At 37.6% G+C, this 19,405-nt stretch overlaps 3 non-coding genes across 3 annotated transcripts; all 3 read right to left on the bottom strand.

The window, feature by feature from the left end:
• Nucleotides 1-32: 32 nt before the first annotated feature.
• Nucleotides 33-104, bottom strand: trnag-ucc (transfer RNA glycine (anticodon UCC)). Its single transcript has one exon. It is a non-coding gene; the product is annotated as a tRNA-Gly (tRNA).
• A 521-nt stretch (nucleotides 105-625) lies between these two features.
• On the bottom strand, nucleotides 626-697 carry trnag-ucc (transfer RNA glycine (anticodon UCC)). The gene has a single exon. It is a non-coding gene; the product is annotated as a tRNA-Gly (tRNA).
• Nucleotides 698-1,214: 517 nt separating this feature from the next.
• Nucleotides 1,215-1,286, bottom strand: trnag-ucc (transfer RNA glycine (anticodon UCC)). The gene has a single exon. It is a non-coding gene; the product is annotated as a tRNA-Gly (tRNA).
• Nucleotides 1,287-19,405: the final 18,119 nt, after the last annotated feature.

Below are 19,405 nucleotides of genomic sequence, written 5' to 3'. Positions count from 1 at the left end.
TCAATTGACACATGACAACTAGCTTCATTGACTGCATTGGCTGGGAATCGAACCCAGGTCAACTGCTTGGAAGGTAGCTATGCTAGCCACTATACCACCAATGCACAAATAGGTCTGTTCATAATGACACAAAGTCGAGCAAACCGAAACGTGATTTGGCAGATGCGATTGAGTGATGACACATTTACTTTCGACCTTAACCAACAGGCCTGGTCTCTGGGTTCCATGGTGTAATGGTCAGCACTCTGGACTCTGAAACCAGTGTTCCAAGTCTCGGTGGAACCTTGTCAACTAAGAGGTGCACGCTTCAAAATTCTTAAATTAAGAATTAAAATACACACCACATTGTTCCCAAGCTTGAATAGAAATCAAATGTGATAAGGAGAAAAGTCAGACAATGCAACTCCTGTCATCCACAAACTTTGACGTCCATAGAAGTCACCAAAAGTGTCTACTTAACAAGACACAAATTCAATCATCCACAAGACATTTTTGGACGAGCAAGCACAGCCACATGCCAATCTCTAACCACTTTGTTATTAAAGACATTAACCCCAAAATGTTGAAAAAGATCAGCCACCTTGTCTATCCCATCAATTGACACATGACAACTAGCTTCAACTACTGCATTGGCTGGGAATCGAACCCAGGTCAACTGCTTGGAAGGCAGCTATGCTAGCCACTATACCACCAATGCACAAATAGGTCTGTTCATAATGACACAAAGTCGAGCAAACCGAAACGTGATTTGGCAGATGCGATTGAGTAATGACACATTTACTTTCGACTTTAACCAACAGGCCTGGTCTCTGGGTTCCATGGTGTAATGGTCAGCACTCTGGACTCTGAAACCAGTGTTCCAAGTCTCGGTGGAACCTTGTCAACTGAGAGGTGCACGCTTCAAAATTCTTAAATTAAGAATTAAAATACACGCCACATTGTTCCCAAGCTTGAATATAAATCAAATGTGATAAGGAGAAAAGTCAGACAATGCAACTCCTGTAGTCCACAAACTTTGACGTCCATAGAAGTCACCAAAAGTGTCTACTTAACAAGACACAAATTCAATCATCCACCAGACATTTTTGGACGAGCAAGCACAGCCACATGCCAATCTCTAACCACTTATTAAAGACATTAACCCCAAAATGTTGAAAAAGATCAGCCACCTTGTCTATCCCATCAATTGACACATGACAACTAGCTTCAACGACTGCATTGGCTGGGAATCGAACCCAGGTCAACTGCTTGGAAGGCAGCTATGCTAGCCACTATACCACCAATGCACAAATAGGTCTGTTCATAATGACACAAAGTCGAGCAAACCGAAACGTGATTTGGCAGATGCGATTGAGTAATGACACATTTACTTTCGACCTTAACCAACAGGCCTGGTCTCTGGGTTCCATGGTGTAATGGTCAGCACTCTGGACTCTGGACGCCACATTGTTCCCAAGCTTGAATAGAAATCAAATGTGATATGGAGAAAAGTCAGCCAATGCAACTCCTGTAGTCCACAAACTTTGACTTCCACAGAAGTCACCAAAAGTGTCTACTTTGCAAGGCACAAATTCAATCATCCACAAGACATTTTTAGCCGCCCAAGCACAGTCTCATGCCATTCCCAAACCGCATTTTTATCAAAGATATAAACGATAAAATGTGCAAAAAGCCAATTCACCACATACAGGCCATCAATTGACACTTGTGGACAATGACATCAAACAATGCATTGACCGGGAATGGAATCCAAGTACACTTCTTTGAAGGCAACTACCCTAGCCACTATAACACTACTGCAAACATGGAGCTATTTATCATGTCAAAAAATTCCAGTCAACAGAAAAGTGAGAGAGCAAACCTGATCAAATTGAGCTCTCTGCAACTAGTACACTTACAATAATGACAATTTGAACTGCGTTCTCAACCAACTCACCAGATGTCTGAAGGTTCCATGGAGAAATAGTCTGTATTCTGAACTTTGAATCCAGTGATCAAATTTCTGTCTTGTTGGAACCATGTCAAGTACAACACGAAATGCAAAATTCTTCAATCAGATTGTGCAGAATGAATATATCCATAATTATATTCCCGTGCTGAAATAGAACTGAAATGTGACATGGACATTGTATTGTAGTCAATATGGTTATTTACTCTTGTTGGGAATAACATAGCCTCAAAAAGGGGGGGCACCAATATGTTGGGAACGTAAAGGAGCGTGTTTGGGTTATCAGCATCTAAGAAACTAAATTCTTGACATCAATAGAATTATTAATGTCAGTAACAATTATTAATGATTATTAATAATAATGGGGCACCACCCTGCGAACAGGGACCAATAACCAAACGATAAAACTAAGCCTCATAATTAGTGTTCACTCACAATGTCAATAGTCTGAGTACTATTACACAATCAGAGTGAAAGTGAAGGTTTAAGTTCGAGCACAGACCACATATACAGCTATTATCACAATATACATGCACAAAGTAATCACAGACAGCTGCTCTTTAAAATATAACAGAGTTTATTACGTTCTAATACTAATAATCTAGTCAACTAATATCTAAACTAACAACAACTATACTTTTATGAGCACGCTATCTAAAATCAACAGACGATCAAAAAGAAGGGAGGGTGTGTGTGTGTGTGTGTGTGTGGGCGTAGGGGGAGGAGCGAGGGAACAGCTCAGCGACGTATGACGTAGTTGGGACGTGGTGACGTCTCTCATGCGCAAGACTCAAAATGGCGGGTAGCCAACAGAAGACCCAGCGTCTATACGTGCCGGTAGCCGTTTAGCACGTAGCTACATTAGCTCAAAGCTATATGTGTGTGTATGTGTGGATTAGTAAAAGAGAAGGGAAAGGAACCAAACAAAATGAAATAAAACAGAAGATTAAGATCCTCCGCGCCGCGCGGGAGTACGGAAGATTGCTCTCTCAGCCAGGGGAGCAAGAACCGCGACTCTTTGTCTCAGCCTGCGGTTTTGACCTCCTGAACTGATGAGAAGCAACTTCGACCTCACTGCGGCTGTCTCGACACGAATCACGGTAGCATAGAATACACGGTAACTTCTACACAACACTAGCAATTTCAGGGATCGCCAGTGTCGGTGATCATAAAGCATATACCACGTTATCAAAATGAGCAGTACTTTAAGCACACAAACAAGATAAAATAAACACAAATAAAACTCTCTCTAACTCTGCCCAGAATCTATTTCGCCTTACGGTACGATGCAATCGTGGTGATTGAGGAGGGTTCTCCTGAGGGGTTCTTCTGAGCTTCGGTGGGCTCAGGCAGCGCGACTGCGGGCCGCGGGAGGTGTTCTCTCGGTAGGAGAGAATCGCTGTCGTCTGGGTAAGGGATTTTCGCGTCCTTATGGCCAGAGCAGACGAGGCGCTTGGTGGAGAGTGGAGAGGGGAAGTTCTCTCTCTCTCTCTGAAGAAGTCTTGCTTCTTCACTTCTGCAGGAATAAAAGTGGTTCGCTTCGTAGATACGAACAAAGATAAAATAGACAGTTTGGTGAATTCGGCCAGCGAATATAAACTGTTAAACCTAGGTTTGGTTAAAAAGGGGAACAACGTTGGTGTGCTCCCTGCTCGACGGAGGTCGAAGGGGAAAAAGCATTGAGCTGGGGGTTGCAGGTAGTTTTGTAGAACAGTGGCTGAACCACAGGGGTCCGGGGTATCCCTGCTCTCGTCCAATGAGATTGCAGCGGTGCTTTCAGGTAACCTCAGGAACGCATAGTTTTTTGGGGGGAGGAAACTCACACCCTAATGTGAATTTCTTCAGAGCTGGGGGTTTGGTGCTCAAACTACAATCAGGATGAAACCTTTGCTTGCAAAAGGGAAGGCCTGACTCTCTTTGTTCCACCGCACATGTCAAAGCCATATAGTCAGATCCCAACACTCTGGACGTAAAAAACATTGTCACGCTGCAAGGCACAACTTTGATCAAGCACAACACATTCTGTCTGCCCAATCACTGTCACATGCAAATCTCAAAGACATTAACGCTAAAATGTTCAAAAATGTATCTTCAACCTTAACCAACAAGCTTGATCGCTGGGTTCCATGGTGTAATGGTCAGCACTCTGGACTCTGAATCCAGTGATCCAATTCCTGTCTTGGTGGAACCTTCAAAAATTCTTCAATCAGATATTATTATTATATCGTTATTCCCGTGCTGAAATATAACTGAAACGTGACATGAATATAAGTCTGACAATGACAGTCGTTTTGACCATTCATAGAACTACTTTTGTGATGTTTATAACACTACAAAAACATTACATTGGCGACTCGGAGTAAAAGGAATGACACAACGAGTCGACACGGACACCGCGTTTTTCCAGAAAGAAAAAAGAGGGGAGAACTATGGACATGTGGATGAGTGCGGCTAGGCCAAACTAGCTAAGCTAACACAGACACGTGGAAGGTAGTCGGCACACCGCAAGCATGGCAGGAAACACCGCTGCTCTCCCACCTTTCGACACCGAAACTGACCCTGGCTCTGTCGGACCTCACTGGAATAAATGGGTGCAAAGGTTTAAAAATTACACCGCTGCAATGAACATTGGCGGAGGATGTTAGCTAAGAACTGTAAATTTGCAAGTGTTGAGGCAGAGATTAAAACGCAAATCATACAAAGCTGTGCATCATCCAGGCTGCGCAGGAAAGCACTAAGGGAGCCCGACCTTTATGGGGTCAGATCAGTCTCAATAATTGCAAATGCACACAGAAAGATTCACAAATGCGCACAGAACAAGTCACAAATATATTCGATTTACAAATGCACACAGAAGGATTTACAAATAAATCTGACTCACAAATGCACGCAGAACGATTCACAAATACATTCCAATGCACACATAAATAAATTACGATTTATATAAATGTAAAAAAAAATCACAAATATATTTCTGCATTTGTATGTATTTCTATGTGGATTTTTTATATTTGTTTGTGGATTTGTATGTATTTGCTTGTGGATCGCACTGCATTTGTTTGTGGGTTTTTTGAGACTTCCCTAACGTGGCTGGATTCGCAAATGCGTTTTTTTCAACATTCTAATTGTCAACCAATCACATGAGCGCAGCTCCCCCCCTCCCCTCCCCACGAGGCTGCTAGCGTTAGAGTTGCGCAATTTGCGGAGGTGACAGGTCACTTCCTGTTGCAAGCTGCCACTGTTTTGGTAATAATAAAAAATAAAAAATCCACACAGAAATACATGGTCTGGCACCCTGCGGCACCTACTGACATACATACAAGCAGAGGAAGAGTGAAGATATTTTCAGACATGTATTTTTGGATTGGACATTTTAAGAGTTTTAATTTTTAATTTAAATTTTTTATATATATATATATACTTTTAAATGATAATAAAACGGATGATTTATTTTCATTATTTTAGCCGATTGTTGTAAATGACTATAAAAGTAATAATTTGGAAAGAGTGTATTATGTTCCCTTTTGTTGCAAAACCAGCAAAATCATACTTAAATAAAATGAATGAGAAACAAAACAGTACAACGTAACTAGAAAATGCATTTCCTGCTGAAAATGCGTTGGAATGCTGAAAGCTGAAATTAATTGTCAAAAAAATGCTGAAAATTAAGAAATGGGAGACTACCCGTCTGAAAAATGTTGAAGCTTGAAAGCATTTAAACTGCACTGCTGAAAACCCTTGAAATGTCTCACTATGGTGTCTGTAGCTGAAAGTATGAAGAAAGAAGGCTTTGAAAGTTGAAGAAGTTTAACAGGATTTGAAGATTTTCTCCATAGAGATCCCATTCAAAAGAAAATTGCAAAAAGCTTAATAATTCAAAAAGTTGAAAGATTACAAATATGAAAAGTCAAAGCACCCTCTCCTGAAAGAGCTGAACATTTTGATATTCGAATGGTTTCTGTAGCTTTAGAAAATTTCAGCGGTAGTGATATTTGTTGTAGTAGTAGTAGAAGTTGTAGTTGTAGTAGAAGTATTATTAGCAGTAGAAGTATTAGTAGCATTTGAATAGTGATATTTGTAGTAGCAGTAGTAGTAGAAGTTGTAGTCGAAGTATTAGTAATTAGAAGAAGTAGTTGAAGTAGTAGTATCAGTAGTCGTAGTAATAGTAGTGGTCGTAGTATTTAATATAACAGTAGTAGTAGTAGAAGAAGTAGTAGCAGTAGTAGTAGTACTAGTAGCAGTCGTACTAATAGCTGTAGTAGTATTAGTACTGGTAGTAGCAGGAATAGCAGTAGTAGCAGTTGTGGTATATGTAATAATAGTAGTGGTAGTGGTAGTAATATCAGTAGTGGTAGTAATACTATTGATGGTATCAGTAATAGCAGTAATAGTAGTAGTAGTAATAGTAGCAACAGCAAAAGTTGCAGTAGAAGTAGTAGCAGTAGTAGTAGTAGTGATACTAGAAATATTAGTTGCAGTAGTAGTAGTTGTCGCAGTATTAGTAAGAGCATTCATTATTTCAACAAAAAAGCCTAATTTTGAGCTTAACGTTTAAATACAGTTAATCCATGAGGCTTTTATTTTGAAAGGGTGGGACTGGGTGGGGGAGAGAGGGGGAGAGGAGACATAATCTTAATGTTTGACACACATAAACAGAGTTTATTAAATGACAGGCTTCATCACAAGCATTTCAGTTAGAATTCACTCTTTGGGGCTTTTATTTTGAAATGGGGTGTGGGCGGGGGGGGGAGAGAGGAGACATAATCATAATGTTAGATAAACATAAACAGGTTATTAAATGACAGGCTTCATCACAAGCATTTAAGTTAGAATTCATTTTGTGGGGCCTTTACTTTAAAATGGGGTGTGTGTGTGGGGGGGGGGGGGGGGGGGGAGTCCTCTTAAAATCTCTAAGACCTGAATGACTGTATGAGAGAGAGACACAGACAGAGAGAGAGAGAGAGGGAGGGTGAGTGAGTGAGTGAGAGAGAGAGAGAGAGAGACTGATCTCTCTGGCAATCTTTCTCATTTGGAGATTGTCCTATGTTTTATCATTTACAGCTTACATGACTATTGTCCTGCTCTGCCATGTCTTTCCTCGTCTCTCCCTCTTGTGTCGCGGTGTGTGTTAATGTCACTCGAATCAGGAAACTTATCAGAATACCCACATTTGATTGGCTGAGCTGCATCACGTATATCTCTAAATCATGTGTGTGCGGCTTTTATTTTAAAATGGGGTGTGGGGAGGGGATGGACTTATAATGTTAGATAAACACAAGCAGGTTATTAAATGTCAGGCTTCATCATAAGCATTTCAGTTAGAATTCATTCTGTGGGGCTTTTATTTTAAAATGGAGTGGGGGGAGGGGAGTCCTGTAAAAAGCTGTAAGACCTGAATGACTGTATGAGAGACACACACAGAGAGAGAGAGACATACAGAGATAGAGGGAGAGAGACATACAGAGAGAGAGAGAGAGAGAGAGAGAGAGAGATAGATAGAGGAGCGCGTGTGTGTCTGTGTGTTTATCAACATCACTAATGAGCTTAATCAGAAACACCTGTGTCCTTGCAGCCTTTTCATGGAGATTAAACAGGGAAACACCTCTCAAACAAATCCTCAAAACTCCCATAACCGTAGCTCCTATTGCTCCGATATTAATAAATGAGAGGAAGGATGAGTTGAAGAACAGATCCTGTAAAAATTGTATCTGTAGTGTAAAAAATGTGGCTGAACTGGCGATTTAGAAATGGGGTACCGTGTTCTGTGGAAGATGTTTGAAGCAAAATTTAACATTGGTCTCTATGGAGCAGAAAGTTGGTTTTCCTCTCAATTACAGGCTTCTGTGTCAAATGTGTAAATCTGTGGGATTCCACAGTCATTTGTCTACGACAAGGACAAGATTAGCTACTTCTACATCCAGAAATTATGCATGAAGAGTGAAGATTGTGGACACAGTGGCAAAAGACAAATGTTTTTTTCACAAGAATCTCAAGCTGCTCTTCACTCTAGCGGTGACATCACGCACTCTAAGCTGCGCAATACACACCCATTATAAAGTCAGAAAAGGAGTGAAAAAATCATAAAAGTTAAAATGGGACAGTTCAAAAAGTATAAAAGATATCAAAAAGCTGAATAATGCGGCAATAGATCAGGGTTTTCTCAACATTTGAAAGTTGAAATGGTGTCTGTAGCTGAAAGTATGAGGAAGTAGAAGGATTTGAAAGTTGAAGAGGATTTGAACATTTTCTCCATAGGAACCCATTCAAAAAAATAATTGCAAAAAGCTTAATAATTCATAAAGTTTAAAGGTTAGAAATATGAAACGTCATAGCACCCCTCTGCTGAAAGAGCTGAACATTTTGATAGTTGAACGGTTTGTGTAGCTTAAAAAATGTGGAAGTAGATAAGTAGCAAAAAACGTACGGAAGAAATAGAAGAAGTTGAAGAAGTTGAACTAGAAAATGCATTTCCTGCTGAAAATGCGTTGGAATGCTGAAAGCTGAAATGAATCTCAAAAACATTGCTGAAAATAGATATCCAATTTTAAAAAAATTGCAAATAGCTTAATAATTCAAAAAGTTGAAAGATTACAAATATGAAGTCATATGTAGCTGAAAGTATGAGAAGAAGGCTTTGAAAGTTGAAGAAGTTTAACAGGATTTGAAGATTTTCTCCATAGAGATCCCATTCAAAAGAAAATTGCAAATAGCTTAATATTTCAAAGAATTTAAAGATTACAAATATGAAGTCATATGTAGCTGAAAGTATGAGAAGGCTTTGAAAGTTGAAGAAGTTTAACAGGATTTGAAGATTTTCTCCATAGAGATCCCATTCAAAAGAAAATTGCAAATAGCTTAATCTTTCAAAAAGTTAAAAGATTACAAATATGAAAAGTCAAAGCACCCCTCTCCTGAAAGAGCTGAACATTTTGATATTCGAACGGTTTCTGTGGCTTAAAAAATGTCAGCAGTAGTGATATTTGTAGTAGTACTAGAAGTTGTAGTTGTAGTAGAAGTATTATTAGTAGTAGAAGTATTACTGGCATTAGAATAAGTACTAGTTAACGTTTAAATACAGTTAATCCATAGGGCTTTTATTTTGAAAGGGTGGGGCTGGGTGGGGGAGAGAGGAGGAGGAGACAGAATCAGAAAGTATGAAACACACATACAGAGGTTATTAAATGACAGGCTTCATCACAAGCATTCCAGTTAGAATTCACTCTCTGTGGGGCTTTTATTTTGAAATGGGGTGTGTGGGGGGGGGGGGGGGGGACTTATAATGTTAGATAAACACAAGCAGGTTATTAAATGCCAGGCTTCATCATAAGCATTTCAGTTAGAATTCATTCTGTGGGGCTTTTATTTTAAAATGGAGTGGGGGGAGGGGAGTCCTGTAAAAAGCTGTAAGACCTGAATGACTGTTTGAGAGACACACACAGAGAGAGAGAGACATACAGAGATAGAGGGAGAGAGACATACAGAGAGAGAGAAAGAGAGAGGATTGTGTGTGTGTGTCTGTGAGTCTGTGTGTTTATCAACATCACTAATGAGCTTCATCAGAAACACCTGTGTCCTTGCAGCCTTTTCATGGAGATTAAACAGGGAAACACCTCTCAAACAAATCCTCAAAACTCCCATAACCGTAGCTCCTATTGCTCCGATATTAATAAATGAGAGGAAGGATGAGTTGAAGAACAGATCCTGTAAAAATTGTGTCTGTAGTGTTAAAAATGTGGCTGAACTGGCGATTTAGAAATGGGGTACCGTGTTCTGTGGAAGATGTTTTTGAAGCAAAATTTAACATTGGTCTCTATGGAGCAGAAAGTTGGTTTTCCTCTCAATTACAGGCTTCTGTGTCAAATGTGTAAACCTGTGGGATTCCACAGTTATTTGTCTACGACAAGGACAAGATTAGCTACTTCTACATCCAGAAATTATGCATGAAGAGTGAAGATTGTGGACACAGTGGCAAAAGACAAATGTTTTTTTCACAAGAATCTCAAGCTGCTCTTCACTCTAGCGGTGACATCACGCACTCTAAGCTGCGCAATACACACCCATTATAAAGTCAGAAAAGGAGTGAAAAAATCATAAAAGTTAAAATGGGACAGTTCAAAAAGTATAAAAGATATCAAAAAGCTGAATAATGCGGCAATAGATCAGGGTTTTCTCAACATTTTAAAGTTTAAATGGTGTCTGTAGCTGAAAGTATGAGGAAGTAGAAGGATTTGAAAGTTGAAGAGGATTTGAACATTTTCTCCATTGAAACCCATTTTAAAAAAAAATTGCAAAAAGCTTAATAATTCATAAAGTTTAAAGGTTAGAAATATGAAAAGTCATAGCACCCCTCTGCTGAAAGAGCTGAACATTTTGATAGTTGAACGGTTTCTGTAGCTTAAAATATGAAGGAGCAGAAGAGTTTCAAAAAGCGTACGGAAGAAATATAATTATTACTAGAAAATGCATTTCCTGCTGAAAATGCGTTGGAATGCTGAAAGCTGAAGTGAATCTCAAAAACATTGCTGAAAATAGCTATCCAATTTAAAAAAAATTGCAAAAAGCTTAATAATTCAAAAAGTTGAAAGATTACAAACATGAAGTCATATGTAGCTGAAAGTATGAGAAGTAGAAGGCTTTGAAGTTGAAGAAGTTTAACAGGATTTGAAGATTTTCTCCATAGAGATCCCATTCAAAAGAAAATTGCAAATAGCTTAATAATTCAAAAAATTTAAAGATTACAAATATGAAAAGTCATATCACCCCTCTCCTGAAAGAGCTGAACATTTTGATATTTGAATGGTTTCTGTGGCTTAAAAAATGTCAGCAGTAGTGATATTTGTAGTAGTAGTACTAGAAGTTGTAGTTGTAGTAGTAGTATTATTAGTAGAAGTATTAGTAGCATTATAATAAGTAGTAGCAGTAGTGATATTTGTAATAGTAGTCGTAGAAGTTGTAGTTGTAGTAGAAGTATCATTAGTAGTAGAAGTATTAGTATTTAGAAGAAGTAGTAGTAGTAATAGCTGTAGTAGTGGTCGTAGTATATAATATAACAGTAGTAGTAGTAGTATTAGTATTGGCAGTATTTGAAAAAGTCTAATTTTGAGCTTAATGTTTACATACAGTTAATCCATGGGGCTTTTATTTTGAAAGGGTGGGGCTGGGTGGGGGGGAGAGGAGACATAATCATAATGTTTGACACATAAACAGAGGTTATTAAATGACAGGCTTCATCACAAGCATTTCAGTTAGAATTCACTCTGTGGGGCTTTTATTTTGAAATGGGGTGTGGGGGGGGGGGGGGGAAGAGATGGACTCATAATGTTAGATAAACACAAACAGAGGTTATTAAATGTCAGGCTTCATCATAAGCATTTCAGTTAGAAATCATTCTGTGGGGCTTTTATTTTAAAATGGAGTGTGTGTGTGTGTGTGGGGGGGATCCTCTAAAGATCTCTAAGAACCTGAATGACTGTATGAGAGAGAGACACAGAGAGAGAGTGAGAGAGAGAGAGACACAGAGAGAGAGAGAGACACACAGAGAGAGAGAGAGAGGAGTGTGTGTGTCTGTGAGTCTGTGTTTATCAACATCACTAATGAGCTTAATCAGAAACACCTGTGTCCTTGCAGCCTTTTCATGGAGATTAAACAGGGAAACACCTCTCAAACAAATCCTCAAAACTCCCATAACCGTAGCTCCTATTGCTCCGATATTAATAAATGAGAGGAAGGATGAGTTGAAGAACAGATCCTGTAAAAATTGTGTCTGTAGTGTAAAAAATGTGGCTGAACTGGCGATTTAGAAATGGGGTACCGTGTTCTGTGGAAGATGTTTTTGAAGCAAAATTTAACATTGGTCTCTATGGAGCAGAAAGTAGGTTTTCCTCTCAATTACAGGCTTCTGTGTCAAATGTGTAAATCTGTGGGATTCCACAGTCATTTGTCTACGACAAGGACAAGATTAGCTACTTCTACATCCAGAAATGATGCATGAAGAGTGAAGATTGTGGACACAGTGGCAAAAGACAAATGTTTTTTTCACAAGAATCTCAAGCTGCTCTTCACTCTAGCGGTGACATCACGCACTCTAAGCTGCGCAATACACACCCATTATAAAGTCAGAAAAGGAGTGAAAAAATCATAAAAGTTAAAATGGGACAGTTCAAAAAGTATAAAAGATATCAAAAAGCTGAATAATGCGGCAATAGATCAGGGTTTTCTCAACATTTTAAAGTTTAAATGGTGTCTGTAGCTGAAAGTATGAAGAAGTAGAAGGATTTGAAAGTTGAAGAGGATTTGAACATTTTCTCCATAGGAACCCATTTTAAAAAAAAATTGCAAAAAGCTTAATAATTCATAAAGTTTAAAGGTTAGAAATATGAAAAGTCATAGCACCCCTCTGCTGAAAGAGCTGAACATTTTGATAGTTGAACGGTTTCTGTAGCTTAAAATATGAAGGAGCAGAAGAGTTTCAAAAAGCGTACGGAAGAAATATAATTATTACTAGAAAATGCATTTCCTGCTGAAAATGCGTTGGAATGCTGAAAGCTGAAATGAATCTCAAAAACATTGCTGAAAATAGATATCCAATTTAAAAAAAATTGCAAAAAGCTTAATAATTCAAAAAGTTTAAAGGTTAGAAATATGAAAAGTCATAGCACCCCTCTGCTGAAAGAGCTGAACATTTTGATAGTTGAACGGTTTCTGTAGCTTAAAATATGAAGGAGCAGAAGAGTTTCAAAAAGCGTACGGAAGAAATATAATTATTACTAGAAAATGCATTTCCTGCTGAAAATGCGTTGGAATGCTGAAAGCTGAAATGAATCTCAAAAACATTGCTGAAAATAGATATCCAATTTAAAAAAAATTGCAAAAAGCTTAATAATTCAAAAAGTTGAAAGATTACAAATATGAAGTCATATGTAGCTGAAAGTATGAGAAGAAGGCTTTGAAAGTTGAAGAAGTTTAACAGGATTTGAAGATTTTCTCCATAGAGATCCCATTCAAAAGAAAATTGCAAATAGCTTAATATTTCAAAAAGTTAAAAGATTACAAATATGAAAAGTCAAAGCACCCCTCTCCTGAAAGAGCTGAATATTTTGATATTCGAACGGTTTCTGTGGCTTAAAAAATGTCAGCAGTAGTGATATTTGTAGTAGAAGTTGTAGTTGTAGTAGAAGTATCATTAGTAGTAGAAGTATTAGTATTTAGAAGAAGTAGTAGAAGTAGTAGTAGTAATAGCTGTAGTAGTGGTCGTAGTATATAATATAACAGTAGTAGTAGTAGTAATAGTAATGTCAGTATTTGAAAAAGTCTAATTTTGAGCTTAATGTTTACATACAGTTAATCCATGGGGCTTTTATTTTGAAAGGGTGGGGCTGGGTGGGGGGTAGAGGAGACATAATCATAATGTTTGACACACAAACAGAGGTTATTAAATGCCAGGCTTCATCACAAGCATTTCAGTTAGAATTCACTCTTTGGGGGTTGTATTTTGAAATGGGGTGTGTGTGTGTGTGTGTGGGGGGGGGGGGGGGGGGGGTCCTCTAAAAGTCTCCAAGACCTGAATAACTGTATGAGAGAGAGACACACAGAGAGAGAGACAGACAGAGAGAGCCTGCGTGCGTGTAACTGGTTGCCATGGTGAGGACGCACCTGTTGGAGAGTCTGTGTTTATCAACATCACTAATGAGCTTAATCAGAAACACCTGTGTCCTAGCAGCCTTTTCATGGAGATTAAACAGGGAAACACCTCTCAAACAAATCCGCAAAACTCCCATAACCGTAGCTCCTATTGCTCCGATATTAATAAATGAGAGGAAGGATGAGTTGAAGAACATATCCTGTAAAAATGATGTCTGTAGTGTAAAAAATGTGGCTGAACTGGCGATCTAGAAATGGGGGTACCGTGTTCTGTGGAAGATGTTTTTGAAGCAAAATTTAACATTGGTCTCTATGGAGCAGAAAGTTGGTTTTCCTCTCAATTACAGGCTTCTGTGTCAAATGTGTAAATCTGTGGGATTCCACAGTCATTTGTCTACGACAAGGACAAGATTAGCTACTTCTACATCCAGAAATTATGCATGAAGAGTGAAGATTGTGGACACAGTGGCAAAAGACAAATCTTTTTTTCACAAGAATCTCAAGCTGCTCTTCACTCTAGCAGTGACATCACGCACTCTAAGCTGCGCAATACACACCCATTATAAAGTCAGAAAAGGAGTGAAAAAATCATAAAAGTTAAAATGGGACAGTTCAAAAAGTATAAAAGATATCAAAAAGCTGAATAATGCGGCAATAGATCAGGGTTTTCTCAACATTTGAAAGTTGAAATGGTGTCTGTAGCTGAAAGTATGAGGAAGTAGAAGGATTTGAAAGTTGAAGAGGATTTGAACATTTTCTCCATAGGAACCCATTCAAAAAAATAATTGCAAAAAGCTTAATAATTCATAAAGTTTAAAGGTTAGAAATATGAAACGTCATAGCACCCCTCTGCTGAAAGAGCTGAACATTTTGATAGTTGAACGGTTTCTGTAGCTTAAAATATGAAGGAGCAGAAGAGTTTCAAAAAGCGTACGGAAGAAATATAATAATATAAGGAAGAACTAGAAAATGCATTTCCTGCTGAAAATGCGTTGGAATGCTGAAAGCTGAAATGAATCTCAAAAACATTGCTGAAAATAGATATCCAATTTAAAAACAATTGCAAAAAGCTTAATAATTCAAACAGTTGAAAGATTATAAATATGAAGTCATATGTAGCTGAAAGTATAAGAAGAAGAAGGCTTTGAAAGTTGAAGAAGTTTAACAGGATTTGAAGATTTTCTCCATAGAGATCCCATTCAAAAGAAAATTGCAAATAGCTTAATAATTCAAAGAATTTAAAGATTACAAATATGAAAAGTCATATCACCCCTCTCCTGAAAGAGCTGAACATTTTGATATTCGAATGGTTTCTGTGGCTTAAAAAATGTCAGCAGTAGTGATATTTGTAGAAGTAGTACTAGAAGTTGTAGTTGTAGTAGAAGTATTATTAGTAGTAGAAGTATTAGTAGCATTATAATAAGTAGTAGCAGTAGTGATATTTGTAATAGTAGTCGTAGAAGTTGTAGTTGTAGTAGAAGTATCATTAGTAGTAGAAGTATTAGTATTTAGAAGAAGTAGTAGAAGTAGTAGTAGTAATAGCTGTAGTAGTGGTCGTAGTATATAATATAACAGTAGTAGTAGTAGTAATAGTAATGGCAGTATTTGAAAAAGTCTAATTTTGAGCTTAATGTTTACATACAGTTAATCCATGGGGCTTTTATTTTGAAAGGGTGGGGCTGGGTGGGGGGGAGAGGAGACATAATCATAATGTTTGACACATAAACAGAGGTTATTAAATGACAGGCTTCATCACAAGCATTTCAGTTATATTTCACTCTGTGGGGCTTTTATTTTGAAATGGGGTGTGGGGGGGAGAAGGGGAGAGGAGATGGACTCATATTGTTAGATTAACACAAACAGGTTATTAAATGACAGGCTTCATCACAAGCATTTCAGTTAGAATTCATTCTGTGGGGCTTTTATTTTGAAATGGGGTGTGGGGGGGGGGAGATAAGGGGAGAGGAGATGGACTCATAATGTTAGATAAACATAAACAGGTTATTAAATGTCAGGCTTCATCATAAGCATTTCAGTTAGAATTCATTCTGTGGGGCTTTTATTTTAAAATGGGGTGTGTGTGTGTGGGGGGGGGGGATCCTCTAAAGATCTCTAAGAACCTGAATGACTGTATGAGAGAGAGACACAGAGAGAGAGAGAGAGAGAGACACACACACACAGAGAGAGAGAGACACACAGAGAGATAGAGATAGAGAGAGAGGAGTGCGTGTGTGTCTGTGAGTCTGTGTTTATCAACATCACTAATGAGCTTAATCAGAAACACCTGTGTCCTTGCAGCCTTTTCATGGAGATTAAACAGGGAAACACCGCTCAAACAAATCCTCAAAACTCCCATAACCGTAGCTCCTATTGCTCCGATATTAATAAATGAGAGGAAGGATGAGTTGAAGAACAGATCCTGTACAAATTGTGTCTGTAGTGTAAAAAATGTGGCTGAACTGGCGATTTAGAAATGGGGTACCGTGTTCTGTGGAAGATGTTTTTGAAGCTAAATTTAACATTGGTCTCTATGGAGCAGAAAGTTGGTTTTCCTCTCAATTACAGGCTTCTGTGTCAAATGTGTAAATCTGTGGGATTCCACAGTCATTTGTCTACGACAAGGACAAGATTAGCTACTTCTACATCCAGAAATGATGCATGAAGAGTGAAGATTGTGGACACAGTGGCAAAAGACAAATCTTTTTTTCACAAGAATCTCAAGCTGCTCTTCACTCTAGCGGTGACATCACGCACTCTAAGCTGCGCAATACACACCCATTATAAAAGCAGAAAAGGGCTGAAAAAATCATAAAAGTTAAAATGGGACAGTTCAAAAAGTATAAAAGATATCAAAAAGCTGAATAATGCGGCAATAGATCAGGGTTTTCTCAACATTTGAAAGTTGAAATGGTGTCTGTAGCTGAAAGTATGAGGAAGTAGAAGGATTTGAAAGTTGAAGAGGATTTGAACATTTTCTCCATTGAAACCCATTCAAAAAAAAATTTGCAAAAAGCTTAATAATTCATAAAGTTTAAAGGTTAGAAATATTAAAAGTCATAGCACCCCTCTGCTGAAAGAGCTGAACATTTTGATAGTTGAACGGTTTCTGTAGCTTAAAATATGAAGGAGCAGAAGAGTTTCAAAAAGCGTACGGAAGAAATATAAAAAAAATAAAATAAAGAAGAACTAGAAAATGCATTTCCTGCTGAAAATGCATTGGAATGCTGAAAGCTGAAATGAATCTCAAAAACATTGCTGAAAATAGCTATCCAATTTTTAAAAAATTGCAAAAAGCTTAATGATTCAAAAAGTTGAAAGATTACAAATATGAAGTCGTATGTAGCTGAAAGTATGAGAAGAAGAAGGCTTTGAAAGTTGAAGAAGTTTAACAGGATTTGAAGATTTTCTCCATAGAGATCCCATTCAAAAGAAAATTGCAAATAGCTTAATAATTCAAAGAATTTAAAGATTACAAATATGAAAAGTCATATCACCCCTCTCCTGAAAGAGCTGAACATTTTGATATTCGAATGGTTTCTGTGGCTTAAAAAATGTCAGCAGAAGTGATATTTGTAGTAGAAGTACTAGAAGTTGTAGTAGAAGTATTATTAGTAGTAGAAGTATTAGTAGCATTATAATAAGTAGTAGCAGTAGTGATATTTGTAATAGTAGTAGTAGAAGTTGTAGATGTAGTAGAAGTATCATTAGTAGTAGAAGTATTAGTATTTAGAAGAAGTAGTAGAAGTAGTAGTAGTAATAGCTGTAGTAGTGGTCGTAGTATATAATATAACAGTAGTAGTAATAGTAATGGCAGTATTTGAAAAAGTCAAATTTTGAGCTTAATGTTTACATACAGTTAATCCATGGGGCTTTTATTTTGAAAGGGTGGGGCTGGGTGGGGGGGAGAGGAGACATAATCATAATGTTTGACACATAAACAGAGGTTATTAAATGACAGGCTTGATCACAAGCATTTCAGTTACAATTCACTCTGTGGGGCTTTTATTTTGAAATGGGGTGTGGGGGGGGGGGGAAGAGATGGACTCATAATGTTAGATAAACATAAACAGGTTATTAAATGTCAGGCTTCATCATAAGCATTTCAGTTAGAAATCATTCTGTGGGGCTTTTATTTTAAAATGGGGTGTGTGTGGGGGGGGGGATCCTCTAAAGATCTCTAAGAACCTGAATGACTGTATGAGAGAGAGACACAGAGAGAGAGAGACATACAGAGATAGAGGGAGAGAGACATACAGAGAGAGAGAGAGGAGTGTGTGTGTGTGTGTGAGTCTGTGTGTTTATCAACATCACCAATGAGCTTAATCAGAAACACCTGTGTCCTTGCAGCCTTTTCATGGAGATTAAACAGGGAAACACCTCTCAAACAAATCCTCAAAACTCCCATAACCGTAGCTCCTATTGCTCCGATATTAATAAATGAGAGGAAGGATGAGTTGAAGAACAGATCCTGTAAAAATTGTGTCTGTAGTATAACAAATGTGGCTGAACTGGCGATTTAGAAATGGGGTACCGTGTTCCGTGGAAGATGTTTTTGAAGCAAAATTTAACATTGGTCTCTATGGAGCAGAAAGTTGGTTTTCCTCTCAATTACAGGCTTCTGTGTCAAATGTGTAAATCTGTGGGATTCCACAGTAATTTGTCTACGACAAGGACAAGATTAGCTACTTCTACATCCAGAAATTATGCATGAAGAGTGAAGATTGTGGACACAGTGGCAAAAGACAAATGTTTTTTTCACAAGAATCTCAAGCTGCTCTTCACTCTAGCGGTGACATCACGCACTCTAAGCTGCGCAATACACACCCATTATAAAAGCAGAAAAGGGCTGAAAAAATCATAAAAGATAAACTGCTGCAGTTCAAAAAGTATAAAATATATCAAAAAGCTGAATAATGCGGCAAGAGATCAGGGTTTTCTCAACATTTTAAAGTTTAAATGGTGTCTGTAGCTGAAAGTATGAGGAAGTAGAAGGATTTGAAAGTTGAAGAGGATTTGAACATTTTCTCCATAGAAACCCATTCAAAAAAAAAATTGCAAAAAGCTTAATAATTCATAAAGTTTAAAGGTTAGAAATATGAAAAGTCATAGCACCCCTCTGCTGAAAGAGCTGAACATTTTGATAGTTGAACGGTTTCTGTAGCTTAAAATATGAAGGAGCAGAAGAGTTTCAAAAAGCGTACGGAAGAAATATAATTATAAAAAAAATAAAAATAAAATAAAGAAGAACTAGAAAATGCATTTCCTGCTGAAAATGCGTTGGAATGCTGGAAGCTGAAATGAATCTCAAAAACATTGCTGAAAATAGATATCCAATTTAAAAAAAATTGCAAAAAGCTTAATAATTCAAAAAGTTGAAAGATTACAAACATGAAGTCATATGTAGCTGAAAGTATGAGAAGAAGAAGGCTTTGAAAGTTGAAGAAGTATAACAGGATTTGAAGATTTTCTCCATAGAGATCCCATTCAAAAGAAAATTGCAAATAGCTTAATATTTCAAAGAATTTAAAGATTACAAATATGAAAAGTCATATCACCCCTCTCCTGAAAGAGCTGAACATTTTGATATTCGAATGGTTTCTGTGGCTTAAAAAATGTCAGCAGTAGTGATATTTGTAGTATTAGTAGTACTAGAAGTTGTAGTTGTAGTAGAAGTATCATTAGTAGTAGAAGTATTAGTATTTAGAAGAAGTAGTAGTATCGGTAGTAGTAGTAATAGCTGTAGTAGTGGTCGTAGTATTTAATATAACAGTAGTAGTATAAGTAGTAGTAGTAGTAATAGTAATGGCAGTATTTGAA

Source organism: Anarhichas minor, unplaced genomic scaffold, assembly GCF_050575085.1.
Source record: "Anarhichas minor isolate MPS153535 unplaced genomic scaffold, ASM5057508v1 ptg000005l, whole genome shotgun sequence".
Lineage (NCBI taxonomy): Eukaryota > Metazoa > Chordata > Actinopteri > Perciformes > Anarhichadidae > Anarhichas > Anarhichas minor.
Note: the sequence above shows the minus strand (reverse complement) of the source record. Positions and strands in the feature narration are given on the sequence as shown.